Genomic DNA, 19,230 nt, shown 5'->3' on the forward strand with positions numbered 1-19,230 from the left:
ATGACATATTCAACTGTTAATGAAATTGCTATTTCCGATTTTAAGAATCCATTCGATAAGCATTCTTTTGTTAAGATATATAATATGTTAACCTATCTCTTTGACGGAACAAATATCATAATTCACATATACAAGAATAATATAATTTATCCAGCCCTTAGTGAAATTCCGAAGATTTTAAAAGAAAATCATGACCTACCAATTGCGGGACATTTAGGTTGCTCAAGAACACTGAATCGAATTAAGGAAAAATATTATTGGAAAAACATGGGCTCTGACGTTGAAAATTACATCAAAAACTGTCAACTGTGTCAGGCTAATAAAGCCCTACGTAAAACAAATAGAGCGCCAATGGTTATAACGTCGACGTCAACATCACCGTTTGAAAGGTTAGCAATTGATATAGTAGGTCCCTTACCGGAGTCCGGCTCCGCCAAATATAAATTTATCCTCACCATGCAGGATGACCTAACGAAGTTTTCATTAGCTTATCCATTGCGTAGTAACACAGCCGAGGAATCAAGCGAATGCCTCGTTCATTTTATTTCCCTATTTGGAATACCAAAACATATACTTACTGATCAAGGGACTAACTTCACTGCAGATTTATTTAAAAGGACCTGCGAATTTCTTAAAATCAAGCAACTCTGGTCATCCCCTTATCACCCTCAAACGCAAGGCGCGTTAGAAAGGTCTCATTCTACTCTAAAAGAATATTTAAAATCCTATGTAAACGAAAATCAAGATAATTGGCCGCGTTATGTATTCACTTCAATGTTAGCATATAACTCCGCCGTACATTCCACAACTCATTATTCACCGTATGAATTATTATTTGGTCACAAACCTCATATCCCTAGCTCTATATACGATAGTTCAAATACTACTTACCCGGAATACGTAAAAATGCTACAGCATAGAATGAAACATTCGAGAGATAAAGCTCTAGAATTTATCAACAAATCTAAAATAAATTCCAAAAATTATTATGATACACACACTCGGGTTGTTCAATATAAGGTAGGCGATTACGTTTTATTAAAAAATCATTTAAGGCTGCGAAAAGCCCTATCACCAATATGGAAAGGTCCTTACAAAGTTGTGAAAATTAATGGAAATCATACACTAACATTATTGATAAATAGGCGCCACGTAACCCATCACTACGATGAGGTCAAACTAGCTAATTGCCCCGGCGACGCCTAAATTATAAACTGTATTATCTTAATTATACCTAGTTCTCTTCATCCCAGATATTAATATAATCATCATAGATAAATACTAGATTTAATCATAAATATTATATCTACACTCTATTTCCAGTGCAATGGCTCATGGTCACCTCGAATATGTACATCGAATCAACTCCAGTTCCGGTGTTTACTTTGACCCGATTGGGAAATTAAATATAAATGTAGGCTATTTAGATATAGTAACTCCTTTAGATATATCTTATATAAATCCGCATATAGCGAATATTAACTCGTTTTTAAGCACATTACGTTTCATATGTTACAAAATCCAGGCTCATTACCCTAATAACACTGAATGTAGTTATATACTAGAACCTCTCAAAACCCGATATAATGACATAGTATCGGAGTATTCTTCTTTTTCTCACTTGATCAGTAGTAAGTTCAAACGAGGGGCTTGGTTTGCTGGTATTGGCACACTCTCCAAAACAATATTTGGCACTTTAGACGAAAATGATGCAGCAAAATACGATAACGCTATACAAGCTGTACAGAATAACGAGAAAAAACTGAGCTCATTACTAAAAGAAAATATTTTAATCACATCTTCTACCTTTTCTAAATTCAATTCAACATTATATGATATAAAAAGTAATGAGGTCAGTCTCGCAGAAGCTATCGACAAACTCTCTTCTCAATTTCAGAATTTTTCAAACCTTTCAATTAACTTAAATATTAAATCAAAAATTGATAATATATTAGCTCGTCTCGAAGCGTCAATGCTGACGATATCATTCCGATTAGAAGACATAACAAACGCCATCCTATTCAGTACACAAAACATTTTACATCCGGCTATATTAACTCCCACGCAACTGTACCAAGAGCTTGTCGATAACTATAGACACATACCCGTAGATCGTAAGTTACCTTTAAGTATAGAATTAAATAATATACATTTGTTATTAAACATCTCTAAAGTTATTTGCTATAGTTTTAATAACAAGATCATTTTTGTATTACGAATTCCGTTAGTTGCCATACAAGATTATAAATTATTTCACTGTTTAGCCTTACCTACTCCGCATAATGGAGATAAACCTAATTCCTTTAGTTATGTAATTCCTAGTATTAAGTACATCGCAATAACCACTGATAATTCATTATACTGTACATTAGATTCTATCAAATACTGCACCGTTATAAACCCAAATGAGCTCATGTGTGACGTCACGAGTGTATACTCAACAACTTCAAATCCTCGGTGCGAAAGTGAACTATTAACAAATGTCGTAAGCGCCCTACCAGTCCAGTGTCATACAGATTTTATATTCGGAAATGTAACAATTTGGGAACCTATTTCTAATTATAATTGGATTTACGTGCAATTCCCAAAAGATAAATTATTTGTAGAATGCCGCAATAGAAATAATGTAATATTAACCATTTCAGGAACGGGTATCCTGAATATCCCAAATGATTGTGTAGCTCATAATAAAAATATTCGGCTTATACCTAAGTTCAAAGACATGTTTTTAAATGTAACGCTTGCTAATTCCGACGTTAATATAATTAATGACTCATGCTGTAATAATATAAGTAATTTTAAAACTGAAAGGAATAATGAGCCTCCTATGCATTTAAAGGACATTAATTTGGACATTTTTACAGTAAAATCAAAACGTAAATTTGAAACGATTTCGGACGACATAGACGAAATCATTAACCAACATCAAATAATTAAATATGAGACCCATTATTCTATAATTTTAATTCTAGTAATAAGTATAATAATTATATTTCTATTTTATAAATTAGCTTTATACTTAAAAACCGGTAACTGTTCTCGTTTCCTTCACACACCGCCCGAACCTGAAAACATTCCGATACCAAATATCCAAGAAACCCCTCCGAGAAAATCCGTTTCATTAGAGAGTTCAACCCCTTTACCTAAGTCTGGACCTAGCACCAGAATTAATTATTAATTTCGTATTTTTCCTTTAGTTCCGCTCCAAATCTAAACTACGTCATGTTTTAACCCCGTAGTTTAGACTACCCCCGGGAGGTGTTATGTTCCGAGACTGTATGCATTATTGCATACAGCCATCCCTCTAACTATCCCGTCAGCACATTCCTTTCCCGCCATATTCCCTACGCATCGCTTATCCATCCGATCCCAGCCAGTCTACTTCCAACATCCTAAGAGCTCGGTTGCCGGTAAACCCATATAAATCTGTGTATTAACCACATATAAGTCTGTGTACTAATAGTTGTGTTGTAAACTAAGCTTTAAATAATAAATTCTTTTTTAAAAAGAGGTTTATTTCACCTCCCATAACAGTTCGTTTGGAACGTCACTTAGTGGGATGAGATAGATATCTGTCAAGTTGTCATATTACGTTAGATCTCCAGCAAGTGTATGATACGTGATGTGAGTGCAAAGAATCGGGGCGTTATAAGATATTGAAGTCGAGTTTGGGGGTGTGGAAACTCCTGAGTTATGAATTTATTTGTTTCAATGCGAGTTTGGTGCTGTGCTTAATTGCCTGTTTTATTACTTTTATAGATAATAGTAGGTATGTTATTATGTAATGATCAGTGCTGAGTGTAGATGAGTGTGTGAGTAGATTTTGTTTAAGATGTACTAAATTTGACTTTGTCACTGACCACTATAATTAGATATGACTTCTAGCACATAAATAATATTCTTAATTTTCTTGTGCTATAGATAACAATATATACATATCATTGTTTATGAACGTACTTGTAATATTGCTTCACATAGTAATGTGTCTTAAACTTTACTTTAGGTACAGTTTACACTTTACACACGCTTTAATGTGATTGCATAGAATTAATAAAACCTACCTTTTCCTACCTTAAAGGCCGGCAACGCACTAACAATGTCCCCGGCATTGCTGGTGCCTATGGGCGACGCAGTGCACTTAACATCAGGTGACGCGTCTGCTCTGTTGCCTCCTCTTAAATAAAAAATAAAAAAAAAAAATTAAAAAACCGTTGACTGTATTGTTGACTATAAACAAATGAAATGTGAATTACTTTTCAAACTAAACTTATTTATAAAAATAAAATTAACAGAAAATATACCAGCCGAATTGAGAACCTTAAAATACAAAAACTTAAGAACTAAAAATAACTGCATTTTCATTTCAAAGTACGCTAGTCTGTGGAATATTATATTTATTTATTTCTAGTCTAAATCCAAAGGATTTACATGTAATTTGCTGAGAGGAGCGGCTTTAGGATGATAGATTGATTGAGACGGGCTTCGGCTGCTAGAAAATTGTTTCATTGTATTCGACCAGCCATTATAAGCAATGGTTGTTAGGTTGTTTTAGAAATAACTGAGGTAGGAAATTCTTTGTATAGAGTTGTTCGTTTTTTCACTTTATAGGTATGGGAATACGAGAATTCATCATTTCTAATTAAAATAAAAGATCAATATATTTCAATGCTGTAATTTGATATTTTTTGTTTTTTGGTACCAAATGTAGGTATGGTACCAATATGGAGGTCTTCAAGAGGAGAGTGAACAGGTACATTCTAGGGCAGCGCGCTCCATCTTAGGCCACATCTCAGCTTACCATCAGGCGAGATCGTGGCCAAGCGCTCCCCTATAGTACTGTTAAAAAAATGCTTTATAAAGCTGTAATTTGTATAATAAATAGATTTTCATATTAGCTTTTTTAAGCGACAGTTGTGAATTAGATTTTTTTAATAACGCTCTAGGCCTGCAATTCAAATAGACATTTATTAAAAATAATACAGTAGTGTTAGTTTTTTGGGTCCTTGGAAGAAATTGCTCACAAGCGATAAAGTTACCAATTTTACATTAATTCTAACATAAGTTCTGTATCGTGTAACAACCGCTCTGTTTCTATGTACCTAGAATAAAGGATGCATTCCTTTCTTTTGAAGTTGGTTAAAAACAAAAACATACTGTCCTCTTACCTCGGACCGGAAAAACTTGTAAATCCATTATCTAACTTTGATAGAGGTTTCCTTCCGTGAAAGTTTTTAATAAAATCCTTCCGTTCACTTTTGTTTCCTTTGGAGCAAATAATTTTGTTATGAGTTGAGGAATGCGGTTAGTAATGAATATAAGTTACTTTTTCGTTTTATTCCCATGGACCTTAGAGAAATTTTCACATTCAATTCCGGTGAATCACTACATATTATAATGCTTAAATCTTTAAAAATACGCGACGGATTTTGATGCCAGATAGAGTGATTCTCGAGGAAGGTATTCAGTTTAGACAAAGCGGGCGAAGTCGCGGCGGATCGCTAGTAGTAAATAAAAAAGATAGAGAATTTCATAACACTTGATAAGGTAATATGTAAATACGTACATATTATTGTATAACAGGTATACCTAAGCATTAGAAAAGTGTTTTCTGTTTTAAAGCTACGAAAAAAAACATACAAACAGCCAAGAATTTGTAAAAACACATTTAATCAGATTTACATCCAACTTCGAAGATTTATTTGCTTTGCTAAAAAATAAAGAATAAAACATATCCATTCCAAAGGTGAAAAATAAGCGTCCCTTTGAAATTAATTTCACGAACTCTGATTTCTGACCGTGTAGTATCCACTGTATATAGAGACAGCTTTTTCAAGCGCTCAGGGGGAAGCAAAAGCTCTTTGTAAAGCCTGAGTGTCCTCTGAGATGACGTTGACATGTCGACGATGTAGCCTTCGCAACATTTTGTAGAGATAAATTGAACTTTCTGTATTTTAAACTCTATGTTTTGCTTTGATTAAGTTTTGTTGATTTGGATACGTTTAATTTACATAGTATTGGTTTATAAAGACGACTTAAATTTTAGTAAATAATAGATTTGCTTCTGTATTATATTGAATTAATCAGATGTTTTACTTTATAATCTTTGTAATATATTTGTTATCAAAATAGATTAAACATTAAACTTCTGTATTTAACACGAAAGATCGAATTACAATAAAATAGATCGAATTCCTCAACGATTGCATATTTTAAAAGTATTCGAAACATAATTATACCAACGTTATTTTCACCTAGCAAATACTTTACCAAAAAGCATATTTTAAATTGTAAAATAGCACTATAACCTGTCAAGAAGATAAATGTAATGCTTGTAAAACAACAGTAGTTTTATATTTGATAGTTTTATAGCGTATAGGTGAAACAAACAATTTTATAGTCCAACTTTTTTATTGCTACATGACAATTGCGTAATGTTTATTTTTATGTGAACCGCAAGTTTGTTTTATCGAAGCTTTATGGTTGGTGAATGGTGGCTTGGGAATTATTTTTTTAATATTGTTTTATTTGGTGGCGGAATATTTTGTTTTATAGATGTAGTTTGAGGTAGATCGTAGTTCTGGGATTTGTCTAGGATAGTTTGTATGTATTTGCTTTGGCTAGTTAAGTTTTATATTTGCTGTTTATATTAATAGTGAAGATAGTCCAGTCCAAGTGATGATAGTGTCTTAAAATTAATATATTTGTGTAGTTTCGATACTCTGTTAGACATAAGAGGCATACAAATTGGTTGTAGCAGTGATAAAGGAGAAGCTACCGAAAAGCAGTCACTTGATTATTTATTAGATTAAATTATATGATATCAAGAATTATATTTTTATTTATTTAGATTAAATACGTATTCCTTTATAAATGGATGTACAGTTCTAATAGAAGCGAGACCAATTAGTACCACTACACTGTTTTTGTTAGAGATCGATACAGGCCAACAAGCAGTATGTAGTTTCGTCAGTAAAACTGAAGCCTAGATGTATTTCTATCAAGTTTGGTGTCATAATAGTCATAATTATAGTAAATCAATATCAAATGTAATAGGTAACAAATCTATCTAAATAAACAATGATCTAATTATTGTTATATTAATGTTTTAATGAAAATTTAAAAAATATAAAACGACATAAATTTGATTAAAGAGTTTTTATGTGTATGTCTCTATTAAACCTACAACTAAATAAAATAAATAAATAAAGCTTTATTTGATCCATAAGAAACAGTAGTTGTTACAATTACAGTTTAAGAACAATATTAGAACAGTTTAGATACAATCAAGATAATATAATTTAATAAAGTTAATTTAAGTACTAGGTAGGTTTCTATATGGACCCCATACGGGTAAAAGCCTCCCCCAAAGAATGCCACTTGTTCCTGTCTTGGGCTGTGTTCAGCCAATTTCCGCCAGCAACTGCTACTATTTCGTCAGCCCATCTGGCCCTTGGTCGACCCCTTGTCCTGGTGCCTCTTGGCCCCGACCATTTCACTGACCTGAGGGTCCATCTTCCGTCTTTGTAACGAGCCAAGTGACCCGCCCACTTCCATTTTCCCTTCAGTGCAAAACCTAAGGCATCACATACTTTTGTTTTTTTCCGAATGTCGGTGTTCCTTATTTTATCTTTAAGTTTGATGCCTAGGCAGCTTCTTTCCATTCTTCTTTGGGAAGTCTGGATTTTATATCTAGTTTTGTGGTCGAAGGTCCATGTTGGGCACCCATAAGTGAGGCAAGGCAGTAGTGCTGTGTCCATGACTATTTTTTTAGTTGCTAGCGGAAGTTGTGATTTCAGAATCTCTTTAAAGCTCCAGAACTTGCTCCACGTAATCGCCACTCTTCGGTTTACTTCTTCAAAGTTTCTTTCCTTATTAAAAGAAATCTGTTTGCCTAGGTAGATATATTTATTTACGTACTCGAGAGGGGAATCTAGTAAGATGGGCGTAACAGTGTGGTTCGTCATTATTTTAGTTTTATCGAGATTAATTTCCAATCCAATATTTTTGCTAGCCTGATTAAGTTCATTGATCATCTTACTTAGGTGGTGAGGGTTTTCCGCAAACAATATTATATCATCGGCAAATCTGAGATGACTAAGCATGTTTCCATTCATATTAATGCCTCGATTGGACCACGGTAGTTTTTCTAATACGTGTTGTAAGACGGCTATGAATAATTTAGGCGAAATTGGGTCCCCTTGACGCACTCCTCTCTTTACCTTGAATGATTCGCCTACTCTATCTAGCTTGACTCTACTTGTACTGTTATTGTAAATTTGTTTTAGTATGTTAATATATTTTTCATTTATTTTTAGTGCTTTCAGTGATTCCCAGATGCTTTCGTGTGAAATTGTGTCAAAAGCTTTTTTGTAGTCTACGAAGGCTAGGTACAAGGGCTTATTAAATTCTGAGAATTTCTCAATCACCTGGTCCACTACTTGGATATGGTCTAATGTGCTGAAACCACTTCTGAACCCAGCTTGTTCGATCGGTTGAAGTGAGTCGATAACAGGGCCTATTCTTTCGAGCAAGCAGGAAGCAAAAAGTTTGTAAAAGCTAGACATAAGGCTTATAGGACGATAGTTTCCTAAATCTGCTGGATCGCCTTTTTTGTACAGTAGTGTAATTTCAGATTCTAACCATTGGTGCGGTACAGCTTCATCATCGAGTATTTTATTCCATAGGATAGTGATTGGTGCCAGTAGTAGAGTTTGCGCAACCTTGATACATTCATTAGTGATCCCATCTGGTCCTGGGCTTTTCTCCAGTTTAAGTCTCATTATTTGTTTCAAGATTTCTTTTTCTGAAAATTGTACGGTTGGAGTTGTGTCAGTATAGTGGTAATCAGTCTTGGTTTGTTTTTTTGTGGGTGGTTCACTGTATAGATTAGCATAAAAGTCGGTAGCTTTTTTTATTATTTCTGAGCGAGACTTGCATTTGTTATCGCCAGACTGCAGGAAAGGTACCCATGTTTTGGTTTGATTAAGTTCTTTAAAAGCTTTTTTAGCAGATCTGGAGTTATCGAGTTGTCTTTGTATAGTTGTTATTCTGTAGGTATCGTAACATTTTTTTATTTCTCTGTTGGTAAGTTTGTATAATTTTTTTAGATTTTCTTTGTCGGATTTATTTAGTTTTGGTTTATTTTGTAGTGTACTTCTTTGTTTCATCAGTTCTAGCGCTTTCTCTGACAGTATTTTGTTCTTTTGTGAAACTTTAATGTTTGATAGACTTGACTTAATGTAGTGGATAATTTCTTGGTAGTACTCCTGCGCGTTGTAAATATTTTGAGCCGTTAAAAGATCTGGTATAAATTTGCTAAGGTTCGAGAGGTATAATTCTTGCTCAGGTAGAGTTTTCAGCTTATTAGACAGGTTAGAAAAATTCCGTCTGCTTTTCTTTTTTGATTTTAGGTCCATAGTTACCCTTATTAGTCTGTGGTCTGATCCGAAAGAGAAAGATGGTAGAACTTCATATTTGGTGATTAAGCGGTGTTTCGTCGTCATAATATAATCAATTTCATTCCTTGTGTTTCTATTAGGAGAGATCCAAGTCCAACGATTTTTAGGTTTTAGTTTGTACATTGTATTTATTATTTTTAGGTTGTATTCTTGTGCGTATTGAATCAGTCGCGTACCTCGAGCACTTCTAATGCCATAACCATACTCGCCTACGATGGGGCGCTCGTATTTTTCAGGAGTTCCGATTTGGGCATTAAAATCTCCCATAGAGAATGTGTTCTCAGTAGATACGGTATCGTGGGCTTTCGCTAAGTCATCATAAAAACAGTCTATTTCGTCCTGAGATGAATTTTCAGTGGGCGCATACGCCTGGATTAATGAAAAACAGATATTTTCCAGCTTGATTTCTAGTATGCAAACCCTCTCTGATATTCCGGTAAATTTTATGATATTACAAAAGCACACATAATTTCAAATTAACATATTCGTAATATATGTACATTTGGATTTAACTCATAAATTCTTTAATATCTCACAAAATGGGACCCTTATCTCTAACGTCCGTCATACTCTCAACTTCCTGTGCGGTAATTTTTCTCAAAACCCCTTGACATAAGTTGAATTTAACATCGTACATAAGGGAAAATGTATTTTCATTTAGTTTACTTTAACCTTATTCTTTTTTAGCATTTAGAATAATAATTTTATGTTGTATGGAGTGTCTAAGCTTATGTGATAATAAGGCAATAGAAAAGACGTTATGCTTCAAGGAATTTCTTGTTCCTTATTTATTTATTTATTTCATGTTTATAATAAATGCAATTAGGGGTGAGAGATGAGTGGAAAAATAACTACAGTATAAAGTAAATATATTCAATACTAATTATAAGCAAATGTTTTATAAAATGAGACCAACTCAAGATAAGGCTGGTCCACACAGAGCGAGCTGCCTCTCAAAGTAATTGCTTTAAATATAGGTGAAATAAATTACGAAATTTAATGAAATAACTTACGAATTACTTACGAAATCAAATCTCACAATTTTTCATTGAAACACATATAGAATAATTTTTCAATCAAAAATTTCAACCGCTACTTGTACACAATGCCTTTTAAAACGACAAAAAGATCTTGTTAAATAAACCTCACAAAACATCATAATAGCTCACAATGTTCGCAGATTTACCATTAAGTGGCAACCCTAACCCTACCGCATTCAACACCTCACGCCATATTATATCTGCCGAGCATCCAAAATGTCCCTAAATGACAAGACAGGATGATAAATAACGTTATATTGTTCTCGCACGAATGATTTCAATGTAAAATCCAGGGATTAGCGTATCACAACGGGATTTAGCTGTTACCGTCCAGGACTTAAAGATCATAATATTTCTGTAATGTTTCGCCATTTCGCGCGTATTTTTTTATCTATTCACGTTAGTGTTTGATGGTGAATTACATGGGTTTTACGGATGATTAAATTTATTGTGGCTTTGTTTTTTATTCCTGTTTATTCAGATATTAAGTTTTTCACTGCAGTCAGTTACAAAACTCTTTTATTTTTTGGACAAATTCACAATGGCAGCGTGTGGCGAGAAAAGTCCATGATCGTGACAGCCTATAATTTATGTCTATGATCGGCTATCATTGTAGATGTTTATTAATAATTGCCGTAAAGGTGGCAAACAAAACAACATAAATTTGTATCTTCTATGTATCCATAATAAACATATTTCATTTCATTTCATTTTTTCATTTCAAACATCGGCGATCATTGATTAGGCCAACACTGCCCATCGTGAAAGGGCTCATTGAATAATACTAAATGGCCAAAGAATATCAATTAGTTGTTAAAATATTATGACAAGTCATCTCAAACCAACTTCCTAAAAAATATCTCGGAAGAAAATATCTCAGATGATATTGAGAGGTCCTATTAATAAAGGAAGAAGAAAAACAGCTGTCTAACAATAGACGGGCCAGACTTTTCACTTAATCTTTGAGACAAGGAGGCATTTAGCTAAACGGCGAGCCATCAATCTGGACACAGCCAAGTTACTACCTGAAGATTTTTTCGTATATAATATCATACAAGTGCTAGTTTTCTGGTTAGAATTGTTTCTATTTTAGAACATTGCCTATATTGTTTCTCTGAATAGGCTTTTAGAACATTTCCTATAGCTGAAAAGGAGCCGGGAACTATTTATTAATGATATTTTTTTTGATAACAATCTAACTGATGATTATTACAAGGGTATGGCCACAGTAAACTTATTCCAGCTACGGCGAAGTATTGCGCTTTATAAGACTCTCATTTTTGCCTCGGATTTTGTAGTCATGTCAATCATGATAAAAAATTAGACATTCTTTCTTTCATTTCCACATTTCAAACGCTCCATCCATCTAGGACGATATATAAACAAAGTTCGAAATACTTCATTTTTCATCTTTAAAACAGTCACAATCTACAAAACTTAACCCATAATTCATCCAGAAATAAGTCCTAAAAATAGCACCCCGTGTTACAGTTATTCAGTGGTCGCGTTAGCAACAGGGTTAAGTTGGACGCCATGTGACAGGGCTATGAATTGCCACTTTTTGTTGGAGTTTCGTTGCATGCTACTGATTTGCATGCGAAACTTTGGCAAGAAGTTGTGTTTGGCTTTTCTTTTTGGTGTCGCGCTTTGAAGTTTGCTTTTCCTTGGAAATTTTTGGATTTGTTATGATGTGATAGGATTAAATTGATAACTATTCACTTAACTGTTACATGATGTAAAGAAACGTCTTTCATCAATTTGAAAAAAGGTAATACGTACGTCACCGTGTTTCTCGGGAGCAATTTTATTATTGCAATTTAACACTAAATCTTCGTAGTAGCTATTTTATGGTAAATCATCGTATTAAATGTATGTATTTATAATCTAATATTTATAAGTAATTGTATTAAGCTCCCATAATAATAACATTTTCATAAAAATTTAATACCTACTGACGTAGATTAAATATACTCAAAGACATCCTTTTCTAATACTTTTTCACGTTATTCTAATTCACAAATACTTTCACATTTTATATTAGTTTTATAACAACTACCTGTACAGGTTTAGTCACATGGACATCTATAGTTCATAGGATCTCCTGCTAATGCTAAAATAGGCCTTCCACTTGGCTGAAATAAAATCCACTCAATGGTTGAATTAGCTAACCCATTTCACAACAAGATGACAGGGCTGTGCATCACAAGTTTTCAAATGTTTAAACTGAACTTTAAAATATGCCTATGGTCATATAGAAATCTACTACATAGGTTCATAGGATCACCTACTAATGCTAAAATAGGCCTTCCACTTGGCTGGAATAAAATCCACTCAATGGTTAAATTAGACCCATTTCACAACAAGACGACAGGGCTATGCATCAAAAGTTTTCAAGTTTTCTATTTGATTTGCATGTGGAACTTTAACTGTAGTTTTATGCAGTTCATTTTGTTTGTTTGTTTCTTCAAACTCTGTTTATTGAAAATGTTTGACGTTGTTGTGAGTTATTGTGTGTAGTTTATGAATAAGAATCTTATGAATTTTGTGTGAGAAATGATTTTTTATTTATTACTTATGACTATTTTGTTATGTTTGTGTTAAAAGTAATTCATATTACTATAAAATTTGTTACTAATAAATTTTTAAGAGCATCATATTCTAGCTGACAATTATTGTAATATTAAACAGAGAATATTTAATACGGGAAAAAATTGTTTCTTATCAAGTGAAAAATTACAAATACCGGGGCTTTCTTCGATACACTTGTTTTCAACAACATCTTCAAACTGAGAGATACTTCATATTTATGAGCATTTGGTATCGATGATTCCGTTACCCAGATGCTAACCGTTCTTACTTTAGCTTGTATTATTTTTGCTTTAATCCTTTGAGCTATAAATGATACCAAAGGAACGATATTAGTCTTAAATATCGTATTATTTTGAACGTTTCTTAACCCGCCCTTGCTCCGTTTGCTCTCAAAGCAAAGTACTGCGGTTAGTTTGAGATTTCCTAGCTCTTTGTGCCCATTGTTTGATGTGAAGAGGCCCTTTACTGTACGTAGTTCTACTTCACAATTTTTATATTATACCCTCTTTTCTTGGATAGTAAAATGCGAATATGTTATAGTTAAAGTACTCAAGGACCTTGCGATAGAAAGACCTTTTATATTGTAGAATAATTAACACACTTTCAATTCGATTTCAATAAACGTTTAACATGTTTTCAAGATGATATCAACATATTATTAGGAATTATAAAATAAGTTTAATATGTGGATAAAAAAAACTTTAAAAAATATGGAAGGTATTTGAAATTTCCATTAACACAATTCTAATATTTTTTTAAGGCTAACCATGTATAATTTAATGATTAGTTATAGAGCTTTAAAAGCTTCAGAAGAAGGCGAAAAAAAAGATTAAAAGCTTACAGCTAAACATTTTTTTTAAACATACAAAACTATACATCATAATAAAAGAAAAGGTAAGCAATAAGGAAAAACAAAGCAAACAAGATTACAATTTGTAGACTCTAATGGTAACAATAACACCATAGTGTTAGAGAGTATTTAGAAAGTAAACAGAGATGGGTATACTAAGCAAACACGATTCTCTGTGGAGGAGAGAGGGACGGAAATAATACCCTAAGTAATATTGTAAGGATATGAGTCGGGAAGTGGGGAGATATTACCCGAAACGGGGAAACTTCTGTTTATGGAATGGATGAAAATATTATCATTGGAGGTTCCGTAGATAAAGGTGACAAATATTGAATTTACGTGTGTATTTTATGCATGGTTCTTTGATGATGTAGGGCATTGCTTTTATGTAAACTTGTAAGATTGTTATTTTACATTATACTTACCTTATTTCTTATGATACGATATCGTATCATAATAAATTGTTATTTCTAAAGTTGAAAATTTTACATGAAATACTAAATAGTTTTGTCTTGCTTAGTATTTCAAATATTAAGATAATTATTAAATTTATGAAAGCTACAAGGACCTAAATGTTTTCATTAAATGAATAAAGGTGTTCTTTGAATTTATCGTTATAGGTAACTGTGTAGCTCTTATGGCTGAGATTAACTGTGTATAAAAAACAACTGTAAAAAATCTTCGACTTATAAATTATAATTTCGTAAACCAACCTTAAATTTATTACAATATTTTACAATATAATGAGGCTCACAAAACGTGACTAAAGCTTAGAAATTGCAACGACCAACGGTTCTCATAAATCAATCTTAACAATGACAGAAAACCTTAGCAGGGAACCCCAAAATTAGACAATAACGGGCCAAGTTACACTGGACGCATTAAACTTTACTTTTGGCAAAAGAAATAAAGACGATACAATTTTATACACACCGAGGGGTCGTTAATTAATTATCTTTGTGTATCTTTTGTTGGCAACAATAATTGTGTCGCCGAAACTTTTTAATCGACGTTATTTTTGCGGTAACGAAAATTCTTTTACAAGTTTTATTACTTCATGACTACTGGTTTTGGGAAGAATTTGTGTTGAACGATTTTGTTTTTAATATTTAGGTACTTTTTACGTGTTGTGGTATACTTTTTTTAAGTTATAATATTTTACTGTAATATCCGTTCGATTATAATTTATCTCGCTAAATTGCATACAATAATAGTGTCTAAGTAATTATGATCCGTATCATTAGCTTACAATTTAAACTATTGTATTCCGGAATATTATTCTACTTTAGGTGTCTACAATTAAAAGTTGAAATACCTAAAAAAATATTATTTTGAGTCGGTTATGTTGTCGTCTTTAATTTCTTGTTAGTTAAAATTAATTGGGACCTAAAGTAGAGAGTACCTAAAGATCTCTAGTAGGTTCCTATAAAGGATGAATTTAATTACTGAGAAACAAAATAATAAACGGAGTAATAATATTTTTCTAATCATTATTTCAAAAAAAACGTTGAAGTTCCAGAGATATTATTTACTGAATTCAATAAAGTTTAATAAAAAGTGTTGTGTGGTTTTATGAAACCACGGTAAAAGTGAAACTTAATTATCGTATTTGTACGATAATTATCGTACGGTTCCGAACACTGCTCTACACCTACTCGGCAGCCGACCGTCACGCGACATGCGCTACACAGACCAAAAAGTTTGAGACGATGTAATAAAAGTTTCACTTTAATAATAACTAATAGATATCTTCTTATATATAAAATTCTCGTGTCACAATGTTAGTCTGCATACTCCTCCGAAACGGGTGGACCGATTCTCATGAAATTTTCTGTGCATATCGGGTAAGTCTGAGAATCGGCCAACATCTATTTTTCATATGTACCACGGGCGAAGCCGGGGCGGACCGCTAGACAGACTAGACATTTTTAATATAACAATAGGTATGTAAAAATAAAATCGTCATAATATATCTTCAAAAATAAAGACGACATCTCGGTATTATCATACAGAAGGTGAAACTTTTTATGAATGAATTCTCCCTTTACGATTTGAACTGATCACGGTTGAATCAAATATTCATAAGATTTATTCGACATCTCTACCTATTTCCGTAATACATCTATAAAACATAGAAAAACATATATTTTTTCTTCCGTGAACATTATTTATTTAAATTGACGTAAAATATGGGCTAATCGAAGAAATAGCGGGGGGTGTACCTTAGGGGAGCTACGGTATACGCATTTTTGTTTTTCATAACTTAGGGTAAATAAATAAATTGTAATGATGTTTGATCTGCCATAAATAAGATAAATCACGCATCTTGATCAATAACTTTTTTATTTTTTTTTATTGGGAATAGGGTAGCGCTTGACCACAATCTCGTGAGTTGTAGTCTAAGATGGAACGCGCTTTCCTAGAAGGTACCTTTAACTTTTACATTATATTTTCATGACTTTTAAAATCTAAACAAAAATGTTACAATTAACTTTTACAATTAATTTGTAACTAAAGACGTGAAACCTTCTTCTGTTTGAGTAAAAACTGATTATTTAATATCGTATCTTTGGGCTTTTAATGCAAAGTAGATAATACTATAAAAGGAATATAGAGAACGTATTTTATGAATGCGTAGTTATGAATATGTAAAACATCTTATGTATTTGGCACAGAATATATAAAATATTGAATATACCATTATTTTGTTTTATTGTTATAATGTACATAAAGATTAATGAAAATTTGTTTTATTTACAGATTTGAATGGGCAGCATTCTGGATTTATTCGATAAAGAAGGTTAGTATTACATTGAAGGTACTAAATTCATATCATTTAATATTAAAATTTAAGATATAGTTGATACTAAATACAATTGTTTGAGGCTTTAAATTACAACGTTGTTCATATATTTTTATTGTGATTAAATAAATATATCGCATCTCGTAGAAACATTTTTTAGGGCCATGTTAAATGAAGTGTTAAGGAATAATAAGTTGACATGAAATTCTATTACATAGCCGAAGCCAACTACTAGCAGTCATAGTATAATATCAATACAAAACCTTTATCAGAATAATATCATGAACTGCCTCCTTAGTGCAGTGGTTGACGCGTGAGCGTAGAACCGAAACGTTGGATTCCCGGTGGAGACGAAGAAAAGACATCTCCATCTGACAGGAAATAGAAGACTGATTACCTATTTGTCCCTAAAGAAAATCGATCAGTGAAACAGATGTATGCATAATGCATCACCCCATACGGCGTAGGTACACGATACCCAAATTAATATTTTCTACTACTGGTTATTTATACTTTACAATGCTGTTGTGTATTGGAATAAATGTTTCTTTCTTTCTTTCTTACCCCTCTAGGGGACACGGGACTTCACTTTTTTATAACGAAAATCATGTTTTGCAACCGTAAAAACAATCTGATATTATTGTGAACATCCTCTATACTCTGTACACAATATAATAACAACACATAGTTCACACTCAAAGATCACACGATCAACGTTCTAACGTTCTATTCTAGAAGATGAAAAACGATGCTGTCCGAGCTGGATTATTGTTTATCCCCCCATATACAATTGTACGGACAAATCGTCAGCAGTGGATCATAAAGAAGCGCAAAAACTCGGTTTTGCAGTATCGCTCTTGGCTCGAAGCCAACTTCAATTCAGCCGCGATAGCAGAAACCAATTTTTATATTAGAAATCCTCTATTGCTCTAATAGCTATAATCCATTTATTGGACACGGTCCTTAAATATCAAGTCGTTATGTAAGTTTTATTGTGGAATTTTGCTAGATGTTTTTGGGAGGTTATTTGTTACTGAATACCTACTTGAATGGATTTATGAACGTGTTGTGGATCTTGACTACTGTCTCTCTAGTCTCTATTCTAGGTTACCTACTAAGCTTGGTTACCGATTGAAAATACCATTTACGTCAAATTTACGTTATAACATGTATAACCCATTACGTATAATATAAAAGTATCTGATCTTCCTGATCTTAAAAGACATAGAGTGTTTCGTTAGTAAGTGTTCAGATTGTGTGTTGGTTTTTTTATTCATATATTTTTCTTAAACATTCAATTCAATGCGTATTTGTCGGAAATATCTTTTGAAATTGTACAAAAAATCTCTCTAATGTAGTAAATTATCATATGAAACAAAACACGGATATTTAAATGATTTTAAAACGAAACAACAAAGTTAATGGTGCGCGAATATTAAAGGCTATTTTTATCAAAAGATGTACGTTCCATTTCTTGTTTAATCAAATTATACAGTTCTCTGTAGTGCAATTTTTAGCTTTGTTTCTATAAGTTATCTTTATTATTCTTAATTCCTTTGCAATTTCTGCAATAAAAGGAAGACGAGTATAATGATAGTAATTAAAAAATACTTCCTTTCGTACATTTATGTTGTTCTTTGTATAAATGGTAAAATGGGTTGTTACTTGTTGCGCATTTACATTTACAGAAATTAAATCAATCACAAATAACAGAAGTGAAATATATCTGCTTTATATTCTTAAGATAAGTCCAAAAATAATATTAAAGTTTGAAAAGCACTATTACAGACTCATTTTAATAATAAATTATTCGTTTGTCACTTTTACTATCCTCACTTAGTGTGTCAGATTTGGCCGTATAAATGTTAAATAAATTCTCTAACTGATCAATGTCTGTGGTTTTTTTTAATAGATAGAGTGATTCAAGAGGAAGGTTTTAGTATATAATTTATTAGGTTTTAGAAAAAGCGGGCGAAGCCTGTAAGCTAGTATTCCATAAAAGTACTTAACACTAATTATATTTAATAGCGTTTAATGAATTTCCCGCAAGAGGCAGTTAAATCCTCTCGAAGCTCGGAGGTAATTGCAAAATTAAAAGTCCAAACTTGAAGAGATAATACTTCGCAACACAATAATTAAACAACTCTTCAAGTTTAAGCTGTTTACTTATATTAAGTGGGATTTTGTGAAATTTAAACTGTTTAATATTTTATTTTTCCAGCTTGGAAACTGCGAAATCCGTGACTTAAATAGCTATTTTAATATTGTTTTCATTTGAAAGATCTCGTTTAACTTTGTTAAATCTGATCACAACTGGCCCAGCCGTTTAAGTGTGAAGCTACAACTACATTCGTATAGCTTATTAAACAAACGTACTTATATCAGATTTTATTTATTTAAAAATTCAGAGCCTTACCTTAAAAGTATCTATAGATAATTTAAAAGTAATTATTTTTATTTTTGTAATTTACACTTATTTTTAATTTGAAG

At 32.4% G+C, this 19,230-nt stretch overlaps 1 protein-coding gene across 2 annotated transcripts in view; it reads left to right on the plus strand.

Annotated features, from left to right (window-relative positions):
• The window catches only part of LOC149486912 (uncharacterized), a 222,606-nt gene that overhangs the window by 165,187 nt on the left and 38,189 nt on the right, over positions 1-19,230 (plus strand). For both annotated transcript variants that reach the window (XM_089697005.1, XM_089697004.1), the window contains exon 4: positions 16,698-16,737. The gene's annotated coding sequence lies outside the window, so the exon portion shown is untranslated. The remainder of the gene's footprint in view (positions 1-16,697; positions 16,738-19,230) is intronic.

This window comes from Colias philodice, chromosome 7, assembly GCF_061535455.1.
Source record: "Colias philodice isolate Cphi_HAF_F1 chromosome 7, ilColPhil1 Martin Lab GWU primary, whole genome shotgun sequence".
Classification (NCBI taxonomy): Eukaryota; Metazoa; Arthropoda; class Insecta; order Lepidoptera; family Pieridae; genus Colias; species Colias philodice.